This window comes from Chrysemys picta, chromosome 6, assembly GCF_011386835.1.
Source record: "Chrysemys picta bellii isolate R12L10 chromosome 6, ASM1138683v2, whole genome shotgun sequence".
Classification (NCBI taxonomy): Eukaryota; Metazoa; Chordata; order Testudines; family Emydidae; genus Chrysemys; species Chrysemys picta.
In genome coordinates this window covers 52,113,983-52,133,894 of record NC_088796.1, presented here as the reverse complement: position 1 = coordinate 52,133,894, position 19,912 = coordinate 52,113,983, and positions in this window count along the sequence as shown.

The window sequence follows — 19,912 nt, the reverse complement described above, 5'->3', positions numbered from 1 at the left end:
TAAAATTAGATTTAGGTTTTGGGTACAAGGTAAATATCGGGTAGGGTTCAGGTTTGGATGTGGACTCAACAGCACCAAATTCTTACAAGATTTTTGCTTTAAAGGGAGGCAGTCTTGTAAGATCATTTGAACATTTTCACCATTTCAGGCTGCAGCTGTCTGAGCTAAACCTAGGAAAATAGATCTCTTCTGTTTTGGATCTCAGTCAGAACCCCAGATTATAGGTGCATGCTGGATGTGGGATAATTTGCTGGTCAGGTTTGAGTTTCACAAACCAAAAGTAGAGTGTGGTTAGGATCTGAGCTCCATTTTACATGGATTGCTGCCATTTGTCAGTGGCTTTATCTCCTGCCCATCTCTTGTCTATTGTTCTTATCAAATTTGTTTCTGGCCTTCTAATCTTTGTGATAGAGGGAGAGACTGTTACTTTGCTTAAGATGGTACCATGATCTGTTGACATCATATACATAATAAAATAATAATACCCTTCTTAGCTGTTTAAAGGCATTTGACATACCAAAGGAGTTGATGAGTTCCATAACTTTGCATAGTTTTCATTTTAATACAGGAAAGTGGATTAGAATGCCTATTCAATCGTTTTGTGCAAACATAAATAGTCAAGAGCTCTTCTATTCTAATCTAATTTGACAAATAAAATATGTCTGTATATTATGTCCATAATATATGTAATCTCAGCCCAGAAAAACATGGCATTTTCCATCTCACGTATCTTATGCCTATTTGCCTCTAAAATAATTGGCAGAATCCTCAAGGAAGTTGTGTTGCAGCATCTAAATATTTTGTTTTATTTGTCTGATTTGCATTTGGTTTGTGGAAAACTGCACATTGCCAGGTCAATGGCCAACGGGAATTCTTTTTACAGCTGCCTCCTCCTGTTTATCTTTATCTGTCAGTAAAGTAAACGGTCTTGTGCTTGTTTAGAAACCGTTGTATCTTACACTGTCCTCTCTCTGTGCTTTTGTCTGTCCATAGGCAAGCAAGGGTTATACTCAGTTTTTATTGGTACTTAAAGAGACCAAATTCTGCATGAGTAGGTAAAACTCCCATTGACTTCAATGGGAAAACATATCATGCCAAATTCAGAGGCTTTGATAGATGGCGTGGGTAAAACTCCTTTCACCCAGATGGACTACCTTAGACATGCCTAAAATGTGTAAGGGTGGGAGCAATTTAATTTACCCCTTCTTGCGCCCTCCTGTTCCTTGCTTTTCTTGCTACACTCCTCTATGCTGGTCCTTCAGCATGTTAGTTACATCATCACAGATTGATTCTTACAACCAGTCAGGGCCAGCGCTTCCATTTAGGCAACCTAGGTGGTTGCCTAGGGCCCCAGGATTTGGGGGGGTCCTTCCGTGCTTCGGGTCTTCGGTGGCAATTCTGCGGCGGGTCCTTCACTCGCTCCGGGACCCGACGCTGAAGTGCCCCAAAGACCGGGAGCGTGGAAGGACCACCCCGCTGCAGAATTGACGACAACGACCGGGAGCGCGGAAGGACCCCCGCCTACGGCGCCAAAAACCCTGGCGCCATTCCTGCAACCAGTTAGATTCAGTTGACTGAATTCAGAGGCAATGTGTAAGGGAAAGGTGAATTATGTGCTGGTAAGTAGGTGTGAGGCTAAGTGGATCTTAGGGCCCAGTTCTTCAACCTTTGCTCATACAGGGTAGTGCTTTATTAGGGTTACCATACGTCCGGATTTTCCCGGACATGTCCGGCTTTTGGGGGCTCAAATCCCCGTCTGGGGGGAAATCCCCCAAAGCCGGGCATGTCCGGGAAAATCGGGAGGGTTCGGCCGGGGCCTCTTTGTCTGGGGCCGGGGCCGGTGCGGGGCCGGGGTCGCGGGGCCATGGTGCCGGGCTGGGAGCCGGGCCGGGCGCGCGGTGCCGGGCCGGGCCGGGGGCCAGGCCGGGCCAGGGTCGCAGTGCCGGGCCGGGCTGGGCGCGGGGCCGGACGCGCAGTGCCGGGCCGGGGGCCGGGGGGCCGGGCCCGCGGTGCCAGGGAGCCGGTCCGGGTTCGGGGAGCCGGTCCGGGCCCGCGGGGCCGGGGAGCCAGGCTGGGCCCGCGGGGCCAGGGAGCCGGGAGCCGGGGTCGGGGAGCCGGGAGCCGGGCTGGGGTCGCGGGGTCGGGGAGCCAGGCCGGGCCCGCGGGGCCAGGGAGCCGGGAGCCGGGGTCGGGGAGCCGGGAGCCGGGCTGGGGTCGCGGGGTCGCCGGGCCGGGGAGCCGGGCCGGGCCCGCGGGGCGGGGAGGTGCGCCGGGCCGCCGGGGGTGGTCGGCCGGGGCCGGCACCCCAGGGCCCGAGCCGACCCAGGCTGGAGCCGCCGGGGGCCAGCCTAGGCCGCGCCTCCTCCCTCCAAACCCCCCCTTACCTGCTACAGGCTTCCCGCGACTCAAATGTTCGCGGGAAGCAGGGGGGGGCGGAGACTTTGGGAGGGGGCGGAGTTGGGGCGGGGGGGGCGGAGGGGGGCTGGGGGCGGGGCCGGGGGCGGGGCCGGGGCCCCGGGGAGTGTCCTCCATTTGGAGGCACAAAATATGGTAACCCTAGCTTTATTGAGGGGAATAGTCCCAGTGAAATGTGCATAGTCCCACTGCGCCTACTCAGGCAAAACTCCCTCCCACAATGGACCAAATCAGAGGTGAGTCTAAGCTGATATTCCTCAGTATGAGACAGGGTTGAGAGTCAGACCCTCATGTAAGCAAGTCTAAGGATTTGTCTACACTACAGGGTAACCTGGTTGTAACCCGGTGTCATAGATGCACATTACAGCAATGCAAGGACTTCTTTCATCACTGTAGTAACTATCTCCCCAAGCAATCAGAGAAGAATGCTTCTGTCGACCTAGCCACATCTACATTCGGGGTTAGGTTGGCTTAACTACACCTCCTGAGCCCCGTATTATATCAATCTAAGTTTTAAGTGTAGACCAGGCCTTAGTGCATTTAAGTCTAAGTTAGGCCACAGAGAATCTAGAAACTGTAATTCACCTAAAGGGGAAAGTTTTGTCTCAATAGGGACTGTAGGATCTTGCCCCAAGTGTACCCAATTAAAGAGCTTCCTAGTCATGTGTATAAATCTCCAACATGACAGCTACATAATGGAAACCGAATGAATTGTTGCTATTCCACTTAATGTGCCATTTGGAGTTTGCTTGTTTAAAATGTGTAGACACTGTAAAATTTGGTCTCGTGTTTTCAATGTGTATGCAATTGTCTAACGGTGCTTTCTTAGAATATGGAGATAGCCAGAAAAGGGTTCTATATAAATATTATCTTGATGGTAATTGATCAAATTTGATCCATTTATTATTCCAAAAATGTTTCTCCAACTGTTAGTGCTGCAGGGACAACTTGATATGTGAACACTGAAGCTGTGTTTGCTTCATACAATACATCCTCCCTGGTGATCACCAAAAAGATTCTGGAATCAGAACTCATCTGGCAATTTTGTTTAAGATTCATTAGGAAGAACAGATGGCAGCTTGTTCTTCTGAAGATATTGGGCTTTATGATGCTAAAAGTGTGTGGGGTGGGGGTGGTGGGAAGTCTTCTTTTCAGTGGTAAGTAGAATTGGGGAACACATAGGGCCAGGCTGTGATGCTGCTATTGACATTGAGTAAAATCTTGTTCACAAAGGTCCATTGAGCTCAATGAGACTACTCATGGAGTAAGGTACTATCCAGTATGAGAAAAAGGTATGACACAGTCTGGCCTCTAGGGAGAACAGAGGTACAGTTAGCAAGGGACAAAGTCCATGCTGTCTCTTACCCTTTTTTGCTCCCTGATTTTGTGATCCAAAAGCACCACCCACAACAAGCTCATCTCCTGCCCTAAAACTCACATCTCCCACAATGCTTATTATCTATAACCCTGCACTGAAACACATTTCATTTCCTATAGTGATACTTATATATTTTATAAGTAAACAAAAGCAGGAACTAGTAATGCATCTACAATGCAACCAGCTTTAACCGCTCACTTCTGAAGGGCTGTATTCCTCCTCCTTTTATCTGCCCAGGTGCTCTCCCCATATCTGTTAGTTTTATGACATCACTTGTCTAACTTTAGATTGTCAACCTCTGCAGACAGAGAGATAATTTTTAATATTTTTCTGTAAGCACTATGCACACCTATGACATAATACTAATGTCATTTTTTTCCTGGCTATACATACAATTTAAAGGAGGAGCAGACATTTTAAAAAAAGAAATACAAACTGATTCAGAGTGGAGTATCCAAATCTGAATTATTTTTTGATAGAACTAAGTACAGGTGCTAAAACATCTGTTCTCCCTTTGGGCTTGAAGAATCCACTGTTGGCTAGTACTTAGAAAATCTCTCTCTACTCCATAATGCATTTCTCACACAAGATTTAACACTGAATTGTTAGAATCCCTCCAGCACCTTTACTTCAAAATGGAGAATCTTTTTATCAAATGAATTATAACATGATTTTCCAGACTTTCTGTAATGAGTATGCTGTGATTAACATTTTAATATTATTTAATGGTCTCTCTCTTTTGCCTAATACTATGAATTAAAATGTTGCCCTCTTTTCATACAAGTATCTCCCGTATTTGTAATATATAATTACCATTATCACTTGACTCACCATTGTCAGCATACTTGATTTTTTACAATATATGGACAGGAAAGCCCAAGTGGAGTCTGAGCTAAAAGGGGATATTGAAATTAATGTGACTTACTCATATTCTGTGGGGAGAAAGTAGGTTCCAAGGACTCCAGCAGTGGATGGTCTTTACTCCCCGAGCCCCACTGCACTGCCTGAACAGTACAGTGTATATGAAGATACGATCTGTGGTTGCTAGTCCAGGTAGACTTCCTGCCATAAAAACATATTCCAGACTAGCTCTAACACTACAGCACCATGGAAGCTGCGTTGTAAGTGTCAGCTTCTGGCCCCAGAAAAGCAGCAACTACTCTTGTTCCTCAGACAAAGAACGTTCCTTAACTCACATTTAAGCTCACTGTAGGAGAACGATTCTCCTTACATGTATCAAAGAAGAGATTTGTTTGACAAAGAGGTATTTGATTTAAAGTCAGCTCTCTGGATAGTTTTGGCATTTGTACTCAGAAGAACATCACAGTTATGATGCACATGCTACAATATGTATATGAAACTAACAGGTTTTTGGAAGACAAACACTTTTTGCCAAATCCTGAAGCTATAACTCACTTCTTTACTCACTGACTGCAATGATGTCTTTACTAAGACAACGTTTTCAAGTTTTGGCCTTGCTCCTGCACTTTAGGGAATAGAGTTTATATCACAAGACCTCACAAAATCCTTACAAAGTCTTCAAAGTCTCAAGCTGAGGCCTTTCAGTCTGTAATCAGCAGATGTAGACAACCACCGTCTGGGCATGACTAAGCTAGTTTTACAGTAGATAAGCTCAAGCCATATTTAATTTTCATTTCACAATGTGCTCATATTTTAGTATGCTAGTGTGAGATGCAGACAGAAAACTGGCCATCGTGGCCCCCCATCTCCCCTAAATTGCCATGTTCGTTATGCTCATGGACACAGCTAACTATGCTCATGTACTGGAGCAATCTTGCTAACTAATTGAGCAACAAAAAGTTGAGAAAGAGATGAGGGGAAGGAACAAGCAGCTTCTGGGGATGTTCCCTGAGCCAATGACTATTATACATTTGTAATGAAATAAAATCGTAATAATGGTAGCCTAGGAACACAGACATTACACCCTAAAGCACTTTACTAATAAGATAAAATAACAATTCACACTGGTCCTCAGTGAAATGCAGCTAATTCTGGGGTAGAACATGACAATTGTTTAACAGTGCATAACAACACACACACACACACACACACACGTGAAACAGAAAGTTAAGATGAAAGCCATTTGCTAGTGAAGCTACAGGGGGGAATTTAGGTAGGCAGAACATAATTTTGCAAGTTAGAATTTGGCCAGATCACTAGGGTTAGCTCCCCCGATCTTGTGAACGAACAAGTATAAAATGTATAAGGCCTACTTTTAAAAGAAACTGCCTTGAGTTTGTGCATAATTTGTTACCCAGTGTTTGCACATGCAACTATCACAACTGTCTGCAAAACTGGCTAGATAGGCACTTAACTAGCACTTTGCATGCACAAGTTTAAGATCTGCATCTGCAATAACTGTACACACATGAAGGCAGACAATTTTAAGAACAATTTATCACACAGAGGCCTCAAGCTGTCATCTTTAAATATTTGGTTCTAAATGGCCACAAGTAGTCAGGACCAAAGATTTGCAATTCACCTGAAACACAGAATCTCCAGAAGCACAGTGTCCTCTTAAGAGTGGTTAAGTGGAGCAGTGGTTCAGTACAGACTCAGTAGAAAGTGATTCAGGGGATGGAAACTTTAACAGCAATACTGCTGCACCTATTTGTCAGTGGAGATCTCCTGTTTACTCTGCCAACCCTCCTTCTCGTGGGTGCTGAGAAGATCACACACAAACATGGCCTTTGGAAACAATCCACTGATAAAATGCACTCACTATTTACTGTGCAGCACACCTCTGTTGTATTGCCTTACAGCCCTCTTCAAACATCACTCTTGTTCTGTCCCAATTATGTTACCTCCATTGATCTGCCACCACTAACTTCAGTGGATGCTGGATTGGGCCTCAACATTTCTTCCCCGAACTTTGAAATAACCAGAGACTGCTTCCAGAGAATCCTTCCTGGGGTCTTACTCTGAACCCAGTGAATGCTGGGACAGGGCTGTGGGAGTTAGTGCTGTATGGATACTCATGCAAGGCAGACATGATCAATGAAACTCTCAATTATGTGCTTCACTGAGTGCCTTGACTTCAGGAGCTTAGTAACTGTGTGCATTGTTCATCTTTTCCTGGTTTCTTAGGCGAAAAGCTTCACATGTGCAAATATTATGGAAGAAATTGATGTAAAATATGTTTATACCAAGTTTGGAATAAATGCATCATAGCCAGAACATTCACCACATCCTTCATAATCACTTCCCAGCTGCTCCAGCACACTGCACCTGGAGCTTGTTGTCCATCTGCTTAGCAGTGGAGACTCCCAATTTCAAATCTATGTGCTCCTAAGAACTTTTAAAAATGCTTGGGTGAAATCCCAGCCCCATTGAAGCCAATGGGAGTTTTGTGGTTGACTTCAATAGGATCAGTATTCTACCCATTGTCTCTCCTAGTCTAAGGCAATAAAATAATTATGTGCTACAATAAAAACCAATTAATTATAAACACTAGCAGACAAAGAAATATAGCCATAAAAAAATTTAAAATGCACTTTTGTCACTAATATTTATTGAAACATTTTATATTAGTAAGTTTGGAGGCCTTCAAAGTGCTTTTATTTAATGGTTGAATAGCAATTTTCCACTCTAGTTGTAATTGGTAAAGAACTGGGTGTGGAATAATTTCTATTTGGCAACTAGTTCTTGGTGGGAGAAGGGGTAAGTGTGTTATGATTAAATCACATGTAATAAAAGAACAGAAAGCCTCCAGCCAGCCTAAATGAGATATGAATAGTCAATTGCTCAAGTCCTTTCCCCCGGAGCAGGGAATCAAATTCATAAAATCAGACAGCTGATGGAAGGAGAGACCTCAGATGTGCCTCACTAACTTCAAGATGGCATGTCTTTTTGGCATCCAAAATGTGTTTGTAAAATAGAGATGGGGGGGGGAGTTATTGTGAAACCCACTGTAAAAGTGTAGCTTTGATTTCCTGGCCTCTGCTCTTTCTTGTTTTACTTCCATTTAATTTAACTGTTTACACTGTGTGCTGAAAGTAGAACACCTGACAATATCCATTTGTTTTGGAGTTTCCAGTGGCTGTCATGCAGAATGCTTTGGTGTTAGCAGCATCGTTTCTGGACTCCATTAGCACAATGAGACCCAAGTATCTCCCTAGGCCAAATAAATGGGCTTTGCAGAAGGCAAATCCATGGGGTTCAGAAGATGGAATATTCCCTTTAAAAGTTGAACTTCACATTCATTATACTCTCCCCTGACACACATACCCCATGGGTCATTTCCTCCTCAGGCTTTCTTTAGCACAGCTGCATCTGGACTATCTACTTTGTAACTGGGAATGCAGACCTGTAGTCCATCTACACTGTGACTGACAACAATCAATATTAGATGCACTAGACAGAGGAAGGTACATAACTCCCATGTTACAGATTGAGCTGGTCCTTTAAGAGACATTAGGCCCTCCTATCAATTTTGAATCTTTCCCCTCAGGCTGCCCTTATATTCCCCAGCAGGCCTAGTACCTGTCATATGCTCCCATTACAATTCATGGGCTGGGAGATGAACTAGTGACAAGCAACCGTGAACCTAGGGCTCCCTTTTCACCAGCTCACCTGTGAAAGCCCATAATAGACAATTATGGAATAACCAGTTAGTAGTAGTTAGCATATACACGGAAGCATGAGGATTTATGTAGGTTTTTATCCTATCTGGATAAATGACAAATAAGACTCTTGGTCTGTGTTGGATTCTGACCCCTACTTCTGAGAGTTCAGGTACAGTCAGGGGGGATTTGGTGTTTTAGTGTGGGAGCGGCTCTCTGATAGCAAATCAACACGGGAGTCCCTATATCAGTTCCATGTGTTGCAGTTATTAAAGCAAAACTTGAAAATATGCTACAGCTTGCTACTCTGTGCATTAAATTAAAAGCAAAGTCACCCTTTAAAAAAACAACAGCTTATAGTGGGCTTACTGCAGCTTATTACTGAGGAGTTACCATAAATCGTAATCATGTTGGGCTGCTCTCTTCTGGCCTGATTGCTGCCCCAGGCCCAGTGAGACTAAACAAAATACTCATATGATTTGTTAGTAGGAGAACTGCCACATTTTCCCAGAGCCCAGCTAAGAAGGAGAGAGAGAGAGCCTACTGAAAAAGCAGAAGGGGAGGGAAGAGGATATTTTGCTTCCTTCACACTCTTGCTGCACAAGGCTGATTGCCCTAAAGCAGCTCAGATTAGTTTTTCATATATGTTTAGGTTAAATATCTTAATTGTTCTTGAGAATCCAGAATTGTCTTTCTAGATATTTATTTGTACAACTTGGAGACAGTTGATTTCATTTCCCATCTGTTTCTTTGCTGGCTGCATTGTGGGAAATGCTGTGTCATAAAACTGAAATACACAGACTCAAGAAGCCAGGAGTATGCAGACATTTCCCCCATCTCACACTTAGATGCTGAACTGTTTGATTAGAAGACTTTATGGACAGCCTATGATATAGCAGAGGGCTGGGTTTTCGGGTGTTCCTTGCCTACCGACATTCTGCACTCAGTGGTAGAAACAAAGTCAAACAAACAAAGTCTTTGGGTACATTCATTGAGTTATAGGTGCCCTAACACAGATTGCATATTAGGGTGTTTTTCTCCCCTCTGAGCCTATGGTGCATATTGTAAACAACAGCATATATGCTTCTGTGCCTCTCTAGTGTGTAATCAGGGAAAGGATGTTAACATTATCATCGTCCATGTCCCTTGTCTCTGATATTAGGTCACTGCATCTTAGCTTCCTGGTGTGTAAATGAGGTGGAAAATGACCTTGTAATTAGAGCCAGGGACTGGTTGTTCAGAGTCCTGGGCTCTCTTCACTATTCTGTGGCTGATCTCGGACAAGACACTGAATTGCCTCAGATTACCCTGTGCAACACTTACCTCTCAGGGATGTTGTGAAGATTAATTTAACAAATATTTATAAGGGGCTTTGAAATCCCCATATGAAAGGTGCTGTAGATATGCCAATTTTGACTTCAATTTTGAAACATGGGTACCTAAAATTAGGCCCCTAAATACTTGTATTAGACTCCTGAGTGCTGATTTAGGCTCCTACCTTTAGATACCCAGGTTTGAGAATTAGTCACATGAGTACACTTGCTATAGTAACACCTAATATAACACTTGTGCTTGGCTTCCGTATAAACTGTAGAAAAGAGGGTGGAGTGAACTTCACTTCAGCATGTCTGGTAACAGTTTCCCACAGACTATATCTAATATATTGTAAGGTTTTGATTTTCCAATATAAACTTACAGCAACTAATACAGGTACAGAATGTTCTCTGTTCAGAACAATTCTCTCACAGAAGGAAATCTCACTACCAATGGGCCCGGTCCTGTTAGCCTGACTCCTGCATGTAGTTTAGTTGGTTACAATGAGGATTATACGCATCAGAGAGGTGAGCAGGACTGAGCCATATTAGATCCCACAGGGCTGTGTGCTGCTGAACCCCCAGATGCTACAATTGGTGTGTCTGGTACACCTCATGGGGGGACATTCAGGCACAAAACAGATCAGAGGGTATGCTGCAGAATGCCATGACTGACACCTTGAAAAGGCTGAGTTAGCAGAACTCCGATCAATGAACTCCCATGACTGTCAAAACACCTTCCAGTAACAATAGAACAAAGGGAGAAAAGTGACCTGTTCTCTCCATGGTTAGAGAAAAAGAAATGCTGTGTTGCACCCACTCTCTGAAAATCAGGCCTTTTTAGTGTGTCTCAAAATGGCAGTCTAAAAATGGAGGTACTCAAAACCACTAGTCACTTTGGAAAATCTTGGCCTAGGACCCCTCTTGGCCATTGTGAGGACGTATGGAACTCAGACCTGAAACTTTCTGCTGATTCACTGTCTATGCACCTGGACTTCTGCGTCTGATTCATGTTCATTAGCCGTTTTGATAAAATCTTCCTGGTTTATGTTTGGATTTACCAGTCTGGCTCTTGGAGAGACAGAATTAATCAGTGTCTGAAGAGAAACAGCAGTAGGTTTCTGCAGTGCCTCAAGATCCTTCATCATGGCCAGAAAAAGTTCATTATATGTCTTGCCTGTTGCAGTTGATGTTATTTAAGAACATGCACAGTTCATTACATTTATATTGCATAATAAACACAATTAGCACCTCCCTGTCCATGTTTGATGCAGGAAAAGAGATTATCAGCCATCCCACATACAGGCCTTTGTTGTTAACAAGCATTCTATTAAAACAACAAATCACAAATACATTTTAATCCAGAGAAATGGAATCCATTCTCCCAATGCTGTCCCATTAAAGTGTCTGTCCTGATTAACTGCATCCCACGTAAGTGGCTTTGCCTGTACAATGAAATCAACGTTTTTCTATTTGATGCATAGAATTAGGTACGTACGTCCCATTTACTTATCACAAGCTGTTTGTTTTCCCTTTACTTGTTGCCTATGGAGTTATGAGCAAAAGGTCCTCATATCTTTGTTAACAAAACATGTTAAAGGTGTCCAGGGGAGCCTTAGCTTAGGGGTGACTGTGTTGGGTATCTGTACTATTCATGAAGACCTGCAGAATAGAGAGCAGGAAATTCACTTTATTTATCAATGGGAAACTGATATTTTCCCTGAGTACAATATGGGATGAGTACTCTTGAATGGAGGACAGAATCTTGTTAGCTGTGGCCAAACGTGTATGATTATATCAGGATTGGGCACACGGAGCCTTTTCCTCATTTGCACCCCTCTGTTCAGTGACTGACCAAATTGCAGCCTTTGTACTCTCCCAAGTGCAACGACTACATAGGTCTACAACCCAAGGCCACTAGCCTCTCCAAAGAGGCCTGGAGGAGGCAGAGCTGGCCAGACATGGAGGGGAGTGCACACTGCATTCTCCTCAGACGTGGCATAGCAGCTGCACTCCCCAGGAGCTCCTTGAGGCATTATTCTTCTTGTGGCAATGGCCTCCCACAGTTCCATGCCTTACCAGTACAATCTGGCTCTTTGTCTCATGTTCTATTCAAGCCAATTCTCCGCACAGCATTGGCAAGAAGATGTACAAGATGATCTAATAGTGCAGGTCTTTTCCATCTCCAATTTCTATGATGCATATGACAACAGTTTTCCCTTGCTCCTTTAAAACACTAACAATATCCAAAAATTCAGAGAAAATCTTAGTAAAAGCTGTGGTTTCTCTCTGTTACAAGCAATGGGAGTTGTACTGAAATTAATTTATTTAGACAAAGATTTCAGTTACTTTCTGGAATAGGTTGTCCATAATATCTGCCTAATATAGTAACAAATATAAATGCCCTCATATATCTTTCACATATTGAGCAAATTGATGTTCATATCTCAGTGAGTACAAAACCTGAAAGCACAAATGTCTCTGGAAAACGGTCTTCAATGGTGAGTAATCCCTCATCTTCTTCCATGGTCCTGAAATGCTGCATCAACTGACACAAACATAACTGTGTGCGCCTATCTTCCCCTTTTCAGCTTGTACCTCCTACTCTTGGTGAAAATAAAATTGATCTTTAAAGCTACACTTCAATCACCTTGTTAAATGAAAGAGGACATTGTACTGGCTCAGAAGGCAAAATGGAAACTAAGGGCTACAGGAGAAAAAGAGGGTGAATGCTTTGATCAAATCCAGGGTTCGTTTTTCAGCAGATGTAATCGGAACCATGTGCTGAAAATGGAAAACAGGATTTTCAGCTGTTCTTTAATTAACTAGAATAAAAATGATGGCCTAACTTCACTTTTTACCCAGCGGCACTTTCCATAGTGCTTACTACTATGGTAAGGAGCACTGTAGAAATGTCCATTACATAAAAACTAAGTAAAAATATTCAGGCCCTGCAAACACTGCTGGAGTTGACCTGCAATCTATGGAGCAAATTCTTCTGTTGGATACTCATATACAATTCCCAGTGAAGTAACCAGGAGATTTGCATGCATACACGAAGGTAGATTTTGGCCCTTTGTAATACTACTAGATGATGACACAGGTGCCTGCATGATAAAACTTTAGAGATAGTGGAAGTTTTAATATTAAATGTTAAAATAATCCATTTATTCCTCAATTTATTCCCTAACTGCCCCAGAGGACTCTTTGGCAAGGGTCCTGGGGCTGTAACCCTCACCTATAGAAGGCTTGAGCCTACAGAGATTTACTCATGTACTTAACTTTACATACTGTGAATAATCCCATTCATTTGGGACTACTCATAGTGCACAAAGTTAAGCACATAAATAGATCTTTGCAGCACTGGGACGTAAGTAAACTTACTCATTCAAGTAGTTCCATTGTAGTCAGTGGGACTACTCTCATGAGGAAGGATGTTGGAGCATTGAGCCATGGCTCTATTAGGTTAAACAAGCAGGAAGTGTTATAAAAACCACCAGTAGTGGGAGACAAATTGATTTACACATGTGAAACTCCCAATTATTTTAAAGCCTTTTGGAAGATGTGTATGAATTTTATTCTGTGATCCAGTTAATGGAATCATCTTAAATATAAGTTTCTTGTAATGTATATTTTTGTTGAAAGCAGCACAGAAAATATTTATAATATCAAATGCAATTCCACAGCAAAAATAGAACAGGAATAACAGTAAAAAATGGAAATATATCTATCCTTTTCTGTCACAGAAAGGAAATAAAATGCTGTTATTCATCTTCCTGTTTTTCAGTGCATTAGTAAACTACTCACCCAAAATATTACCACATCCATTCTGTGCAAGCAGCTATGACTTGCTCAGTACATGGGAGTCATGATAGAATCTGGGAAAACTGATAAACTGCAATTTATGGTTACAACACAACATGCTCCTGGAATATGCATGCTTTTGCTTTCTATAGGCAACATTGTATACCTTGGGTAGACAAACCCCATTTGCTGCTATGCCTAGAACTCATAGTAAGCAGGCAGTCTCTTAGGGTTCCTGCATTATTTCCAGTTTTTTGGGGGGGGTGGTTCCCTTCAAAGAAATGAGTTTTTGGGTGTTGGCCTTGAATGGGAGGGTGATCATTTGGGAAATAAGGAAGAGGGAGTGAGGTCCAGATGTTGGCAAGCATTGCATGGAAAAATGTTTGATGACGGTTGGAAAAATGCCAAAGGGATATTTAGGAACAAGGTTTGGTAGAAGCATAGGCTGTGGGAAGGGAGGACAAGAGAACAAAAGCAGAAATATAGTTATTGGCGAGTGGTGCAGAACAATGGCGTTGAGAACAAAAAGGCTGGATGGGAGGGATATAAAAGGTGACTGGAAGTGGAGGAAGGATTCCAACTGAAAAGATAGTCCTCGTTTATGTAGTGTTTGTTTTATGAGGGCAGTCATTTCCTGGCTCTCCTTTTTTAAACTCAGTTTTGCTCAGAAAAACACTCACAATTGTTGGGGCCCCTGAGTGCGTGCATATATTTTTTTCACTTTTGTTTTCCTACCATTTTCATTTCATTTTTTTCCTCAATTTTTTCCCCATACAGTATGGCTGGCAAGCCTTTCAAAAAGCCGTTTTGCTAAAATTTTGCAGCAATATCAGAATTACCCTGTGTCAAGGCTTTTGAATTTTAGATCACAGGACTCCCCCTCCCCCATTGACTAATAGTCTGCTAGGAAGGCAGTAATGCAAAACTGTCTCAGTCAACTGGATTGCATTTAGCATTTCAAGAGTCATGTATATACTCAGTAGTTTATATGTTACAAGGTACAAAGCAAGAAGAAATAATATGTTGAGCATCTAGTGTATACATTGGTTTGTATATATTAGAAAGAGTGATGGCTTTTGAGAACAATAATGGGAAAGGCCAAAATAGTATCTCAAAATCAAGGTAACCTTTCTTTCTCAAAGGCATGTTTTATGCAGCAATCACTCAAGAAAACAGTAACTATTTAGTTTATTACACTTCTCTCTCTCTCTCTCTCTCTCTCTCTCAAAAATGCTGTAAATCTTTCAGACCTTAAAGATTTGTTGAATAAACCCAGACTTCAAATGATGAATTGTTATGCATAAAAACATATAATCTAAGTAGTTATTTTTAAAGCATAAAACACTGCAGAAGTCCAAAAATGTAATGAAAGAAAGCATGTTTTCCCCACTGTAAAAGAGTTACACATTTTACCCTTCCTTAATGCACATTTATAAAGTACTGTTTCAACCAAAGAAAACACTTAATTGGGGAATGAAGGATGGGGTTTGAGCTTTAATCTGAGTTTCTTCACTTTGGTCGCCTTCTTGAAAAATTTCTATTTTTTTAATTAGATTTTCTTGGTCCTGTGTTTTTGTGTAATCCCATACTGCTGCAGAATTTAAACTTTCATTTCAAAATTTATACATCTCTCGCTCTCTATTTGTTGCTAGGCTCTTATCATTGTGAAGAGAAACTGGATATAAACTGAAGCAGTGATGACAATGAGATTCCATGCACACAGTGGGAAAGGCCATTATAGGAATCAAGGGATACTGTGAAGATCTGTTTGCAGAATTTCATTCTGTCATGGAGTGTAGCATTTTATGGCACCATAAGAAGACTTAGATTTTTTCCATATCTTATCGACAGCTATTACAGAGATCCCTTCTCACAACCATCACTAATTAGATTGGAACAGCATTTGCTCAGCTTGGACTATAAGACACTGGACGTATTCGGCCAGATTTACTGCTGTAGCTATAGTGGTGGAAGAGTTCTGAGGATAAATTGGACCTCACAGCCTTTAAGGCCAGAAGAGACAACATCTAGTTTGACCTCCTGCACATTGCAGGCCACAGAATCTCACTCACCCACTTCTGTAATAGAATCTAACCTCTGGCTGAGGGCACGTCTTCACTACCCGCCGGATAGCGATTGATCTATCGGGGATCGATTTATCGCGTCTAGTGTAGACACAATAAAATCGATCCCTGATCGCTCTGCTGTCGACTCTGGAACTCCACCACAGCGGAAGCGGAGTTGGCGGGGGAGCGGCAGTTGTCGACTCGCCGCCGTCTTCACAGCCAGGTAAGTCGACCTAAAATACGCAACTTCAGCTACGCTATTCGCGTAGCTGAAGTTGCGTATCTTAGGTCGACCTCCCCCCCCCGTAGTGTAGACCAAGCCTGAGTTACTAAAGTGCTCAAATTATGATTTAAAGGCTTAAAGCTACAGAGATTCCACCTTTTACTCTAGTTTAAATCTGCAAGTGGCCCATGCCCTATGCTGCAGAGGAAGGTGACACCCCACCCCACCCCGGGTCTCTGCCAATCTGACCCATGGGAAAATTCCTTCCTGACCCCAAATATGGTGATCAGTTAGACTCTGAGCATTTTGGTAAGACCCAAACAGCCAGAAACCTGGGAAAGAAGTTTCTGTAGTAACTCAGAGCCCTCCCCATCTAGTGTCCCATAACCAGCCATGGGGGATTTTTGCTACTATCAGTCGCAGATCAGCTAAATGCCATTGTAGGCAGTCTCAGCATACCATTGTGACAGTCTGTACCCTATTATTACTCCTTTTACAAAACTATATTACATTTTGTACAAAGTCTACTGTGAAGCTATCATTCGAAAACTCATGATTTGCTGATCATTACTGTCCTGTAAAACATGTGTGGCAACACTGCAAAAGTTATAAGATTCCACTGTATGATATTACCCAGGATATGTCCCAACATATTCTGGAGGTCAGTCACAAACAAACTGCCCAGAGACAAAAGGTTAGACAATGCCTCAGTGAGGTGTCAACATAATCAAATGGCCCACCACCTGGTTAAGTGATCACTCTTCAGCAGAAGAGAGGTAGTGGGCAAAAGATCTACATTTTGACAAAGAAGCAGCTTAAGGTTCCTGGACACACCAAATTTCTGTCTCCTGAATATCAGCTGGAGGTGATTCTTGTGCAAAAGAGTAAAGAAGCACCCGAGGTTCGAGAACTGAAGGGGCACAGCTGTCCATCGGTCCAGATTGTACCCTGGGGAATGTCACAACCATCCCCTCATAAACTTATTCAGCTCAGTCTTTAAGCCAGTTAGGTTTTTTGCACCTACTGATCCCCTTGGAGGCTGTTCCAGAACTTTACTCCTTGGATGGTTAGAAACCTTTGTGTAATTTCAAGCCTAAATTTGTTGATGGTCAGTTTATACCCATTTGTTCTTGAGTCAACATTGGTGCTTAACTTAAATAACTCCTCTCTCTGGTATTTATAGAGAGCAATCACATCTCCCATCAACCGTCTTTTGGTTAGGCTAAACAAGTGAAGTCTTTCAGTCTCCTTCTATAAGATGGGCTACTAGGATGATCTGAGGAAAACCTTTCTCTGCACCTGCTCCAGTTTGAATTCATCTTTCTTAAACATGGGAGACCAGAATTGTACACAGTATTACAGATGAGGGCTCACCGGTTCTTTCTATAACAGTACTAACACTTGCCTGGTCTCTCCTGGAAACACCTCACCTGATACATCCTAGGATTTCATTAGCCTTTTTCACGGGTGCATCCATACAGGAATTTCACAAAAGAGAGATTGATTTGTCCCCGGGTGGCAGTAACTCCATTGCCCTCATCCAGAGGTTCTGCCAAAGGTTTAAATTCTGGCATTACATTTGATAGAATTTCCAACTTTAAATTGAAAATTCTTACCAGTGGAAGCTGGCCAAGAAAGTCGCTACATTCCTCACATCTCTTAAGCCCCACAAAGGAGAGAACTTCTTTCATGCATCTTCACATGGGCCCCCTGTAGAGACGGATAAATAAAGAGTGGACTGGGTGCAGTAACACATGACTGGCGCACTGTCATGGATGGGTATAAATTGTTCAAGAAGGACAGGTGGGGGAGAAAAGGTAGAGGAGTTGCACTGTATGTAAGAGAGCAGTATGATTGCTCAGCGCTCTAGTATGAAACTGGAGAAAAGCCTGTTGAGAGTCTCTGGGTTAAGTTTAGAGGCGAGAGCAAAATGGGTGATGTCATGATGGGCATGTGCTATAGACCACCAGACCAGGAGGATGAGGTAGATGAGGCTTTCTTCGGACAACTAACAGAAGTTTCCAGATCACAGGCCCTGGTTCTCATGGGGGACTTCAATCACCCTCACATCTGCTGCGAGAGCAATATAGAAGTGCACAGACAATCCAGAAAGTTTTTGGAGAGTTTTGGGGGACAACTTCCTGATGCAAGTGCTCGAGGAACCAATGAGGGGCTGTGCTCTCTTGATCTGCTGCTCACAAACAGAGAAGAATTAGTAGAGGAAGTAGAAGTGGGTGGCAACCTGGGCAGCAATGACCATGAGATGGTTGAGTTCAGGCTCCTGACAAAAGGAAGAAATGAGACCAGCAGAATATAGACCCTGGACTTCAAAAAAGCAGACTTTGACTCCCTCAGGGAACTGGTGGGCAAGATCCCCTGGGAGGCTAATATGAGGGGGAAAGGAGTCCAGGAGAGCTGGCTGTATTTCAAAGAAGCCTTACTCCGGGTGCAGGAACAAACCAGCCTGATGTGCAGAAAGAATAACAAATATGGCAGGCAACCAGGTTGGCTTAACAGAGAAAACTTCGGTGAGCTTAAACACAAAAAGGAAGCTTACAAGAAGTGGAAACTTGGACTGACGACTAGGGAGGCGTATAAAAATATTGCTAGAGCGTGCAGGGGTGTAATCAGGAAGGCCAAAGCACAATTGGAGTTGAAGCTAGCAAGGGATGTGAAGGATAACAAGAAGGGTTTCTACAGGTATGTTAGCAACAAGAAGGTGGTCAGGGAAAGTGTAGGACTTTACTGAATGGGGGAGGCTTTTAGTGACAGATGATGTGGAGAAAGCTGAAGTACTCAATGCTTTTTTTGCCTCAGTCTTCACAGACAAGGTCAGCTCCAAAACTGCTGCACTGGGCAGCACAGTATGGGGAGGAGGTGAGCAGCCCTCAGTGGTGAACGAACAGGTTAAGGATTATTTAGAAAAGTGGGACATGCACAAGTCCATGGGGTCGGATCTAAAATCTGAGGGTGCTGAGAGAGTTGGCTGATGTGATTGCAGTGCCATTGGCCATTAAATTTGAAAACTCATGGTGATCGGGGGAGGTCCCAGACAATTGGAAAAAGGCAAATATAGTGCCCATCTTTAAAAAAGGGAAGAAGGAGAATCCGGGGAACTACAGACAGGTCAGCCTCACCTCAGTCCCCGGAAAAATCATTGAGCAGGTCCTCGAAGAATCCATTTTGCAGCACTTGGAGGAGAGGAAGGTGATCAGGAACAGTCAACATGGATTCACCAAGGGCAAGTCATGCCTGACCAACCTGATTGCTTTCTATGATGAGATAACTGGCTCTGTGGATATGGGGAAAGCGATGGACGTGATATACCTTGATTTTAGCAAAGCTTTTTTGATTTGGTCTCCCACAGTATTCTTGCCAGCAAGTTAAAGAAGTATGGATTGGATGAATGGACTATAAGGTGGATAGAAAGCTGGCTAGATTGTTGGGCTCAATGGGTAGTGATAAATGGCTCGATGTCTAGTTGGCAGCCGGTATCAAGCTGAGTGCCCCGGGGGGGGTCGGTCCTGGGGCCGGTTTTGTTCAACACCTTTATTAATGAGCTGGATGATGGGATGGAGTGCACCCTCAGAAAGTTTGCGGATGACAGTAAGCTGGGGTGAGAGGTAGATACACTGGAGGGTAGGGATAGGGTCCAGAGTGACCTAGACAAATTGAAGGATTGGGCTAAAAGAAATCTGATGAGGTTCAACAAGGACAAGTGAAGAATCCCATGCACTGCTACAGGCTGGGGACCGACTGGCTAAGTGGCAGTTCTGCAGAAAAGGACCTGGGGATTATAGTGGATGAGAAGTTGGATATGAGTCAACAGTGTGCCTTTGTTGCCAAGAAGGCAAGGGCTGCATTAGTAGGAGCATTGCCAGAAGATCAAGGGAAGTGATTATTCCCCTCTATTCTACACTGGTGAGGCCACATCTGGAGTACTGCGTCCAGTTTTGGGCCCCCCACTACAGAAAGGATGTAGACAAATTGGAGAGAGTCCAGCAGAGGGCAACGAAAATGATTAGGGGGTTGGGGCACATGACTTATGAGGAGAGGCTGAGTGAACTGGGCTATTTAGTCCACAGAAGAGAAGAGTGGGGGGGGGGATTTGATAGCAGCCTTCAACTATC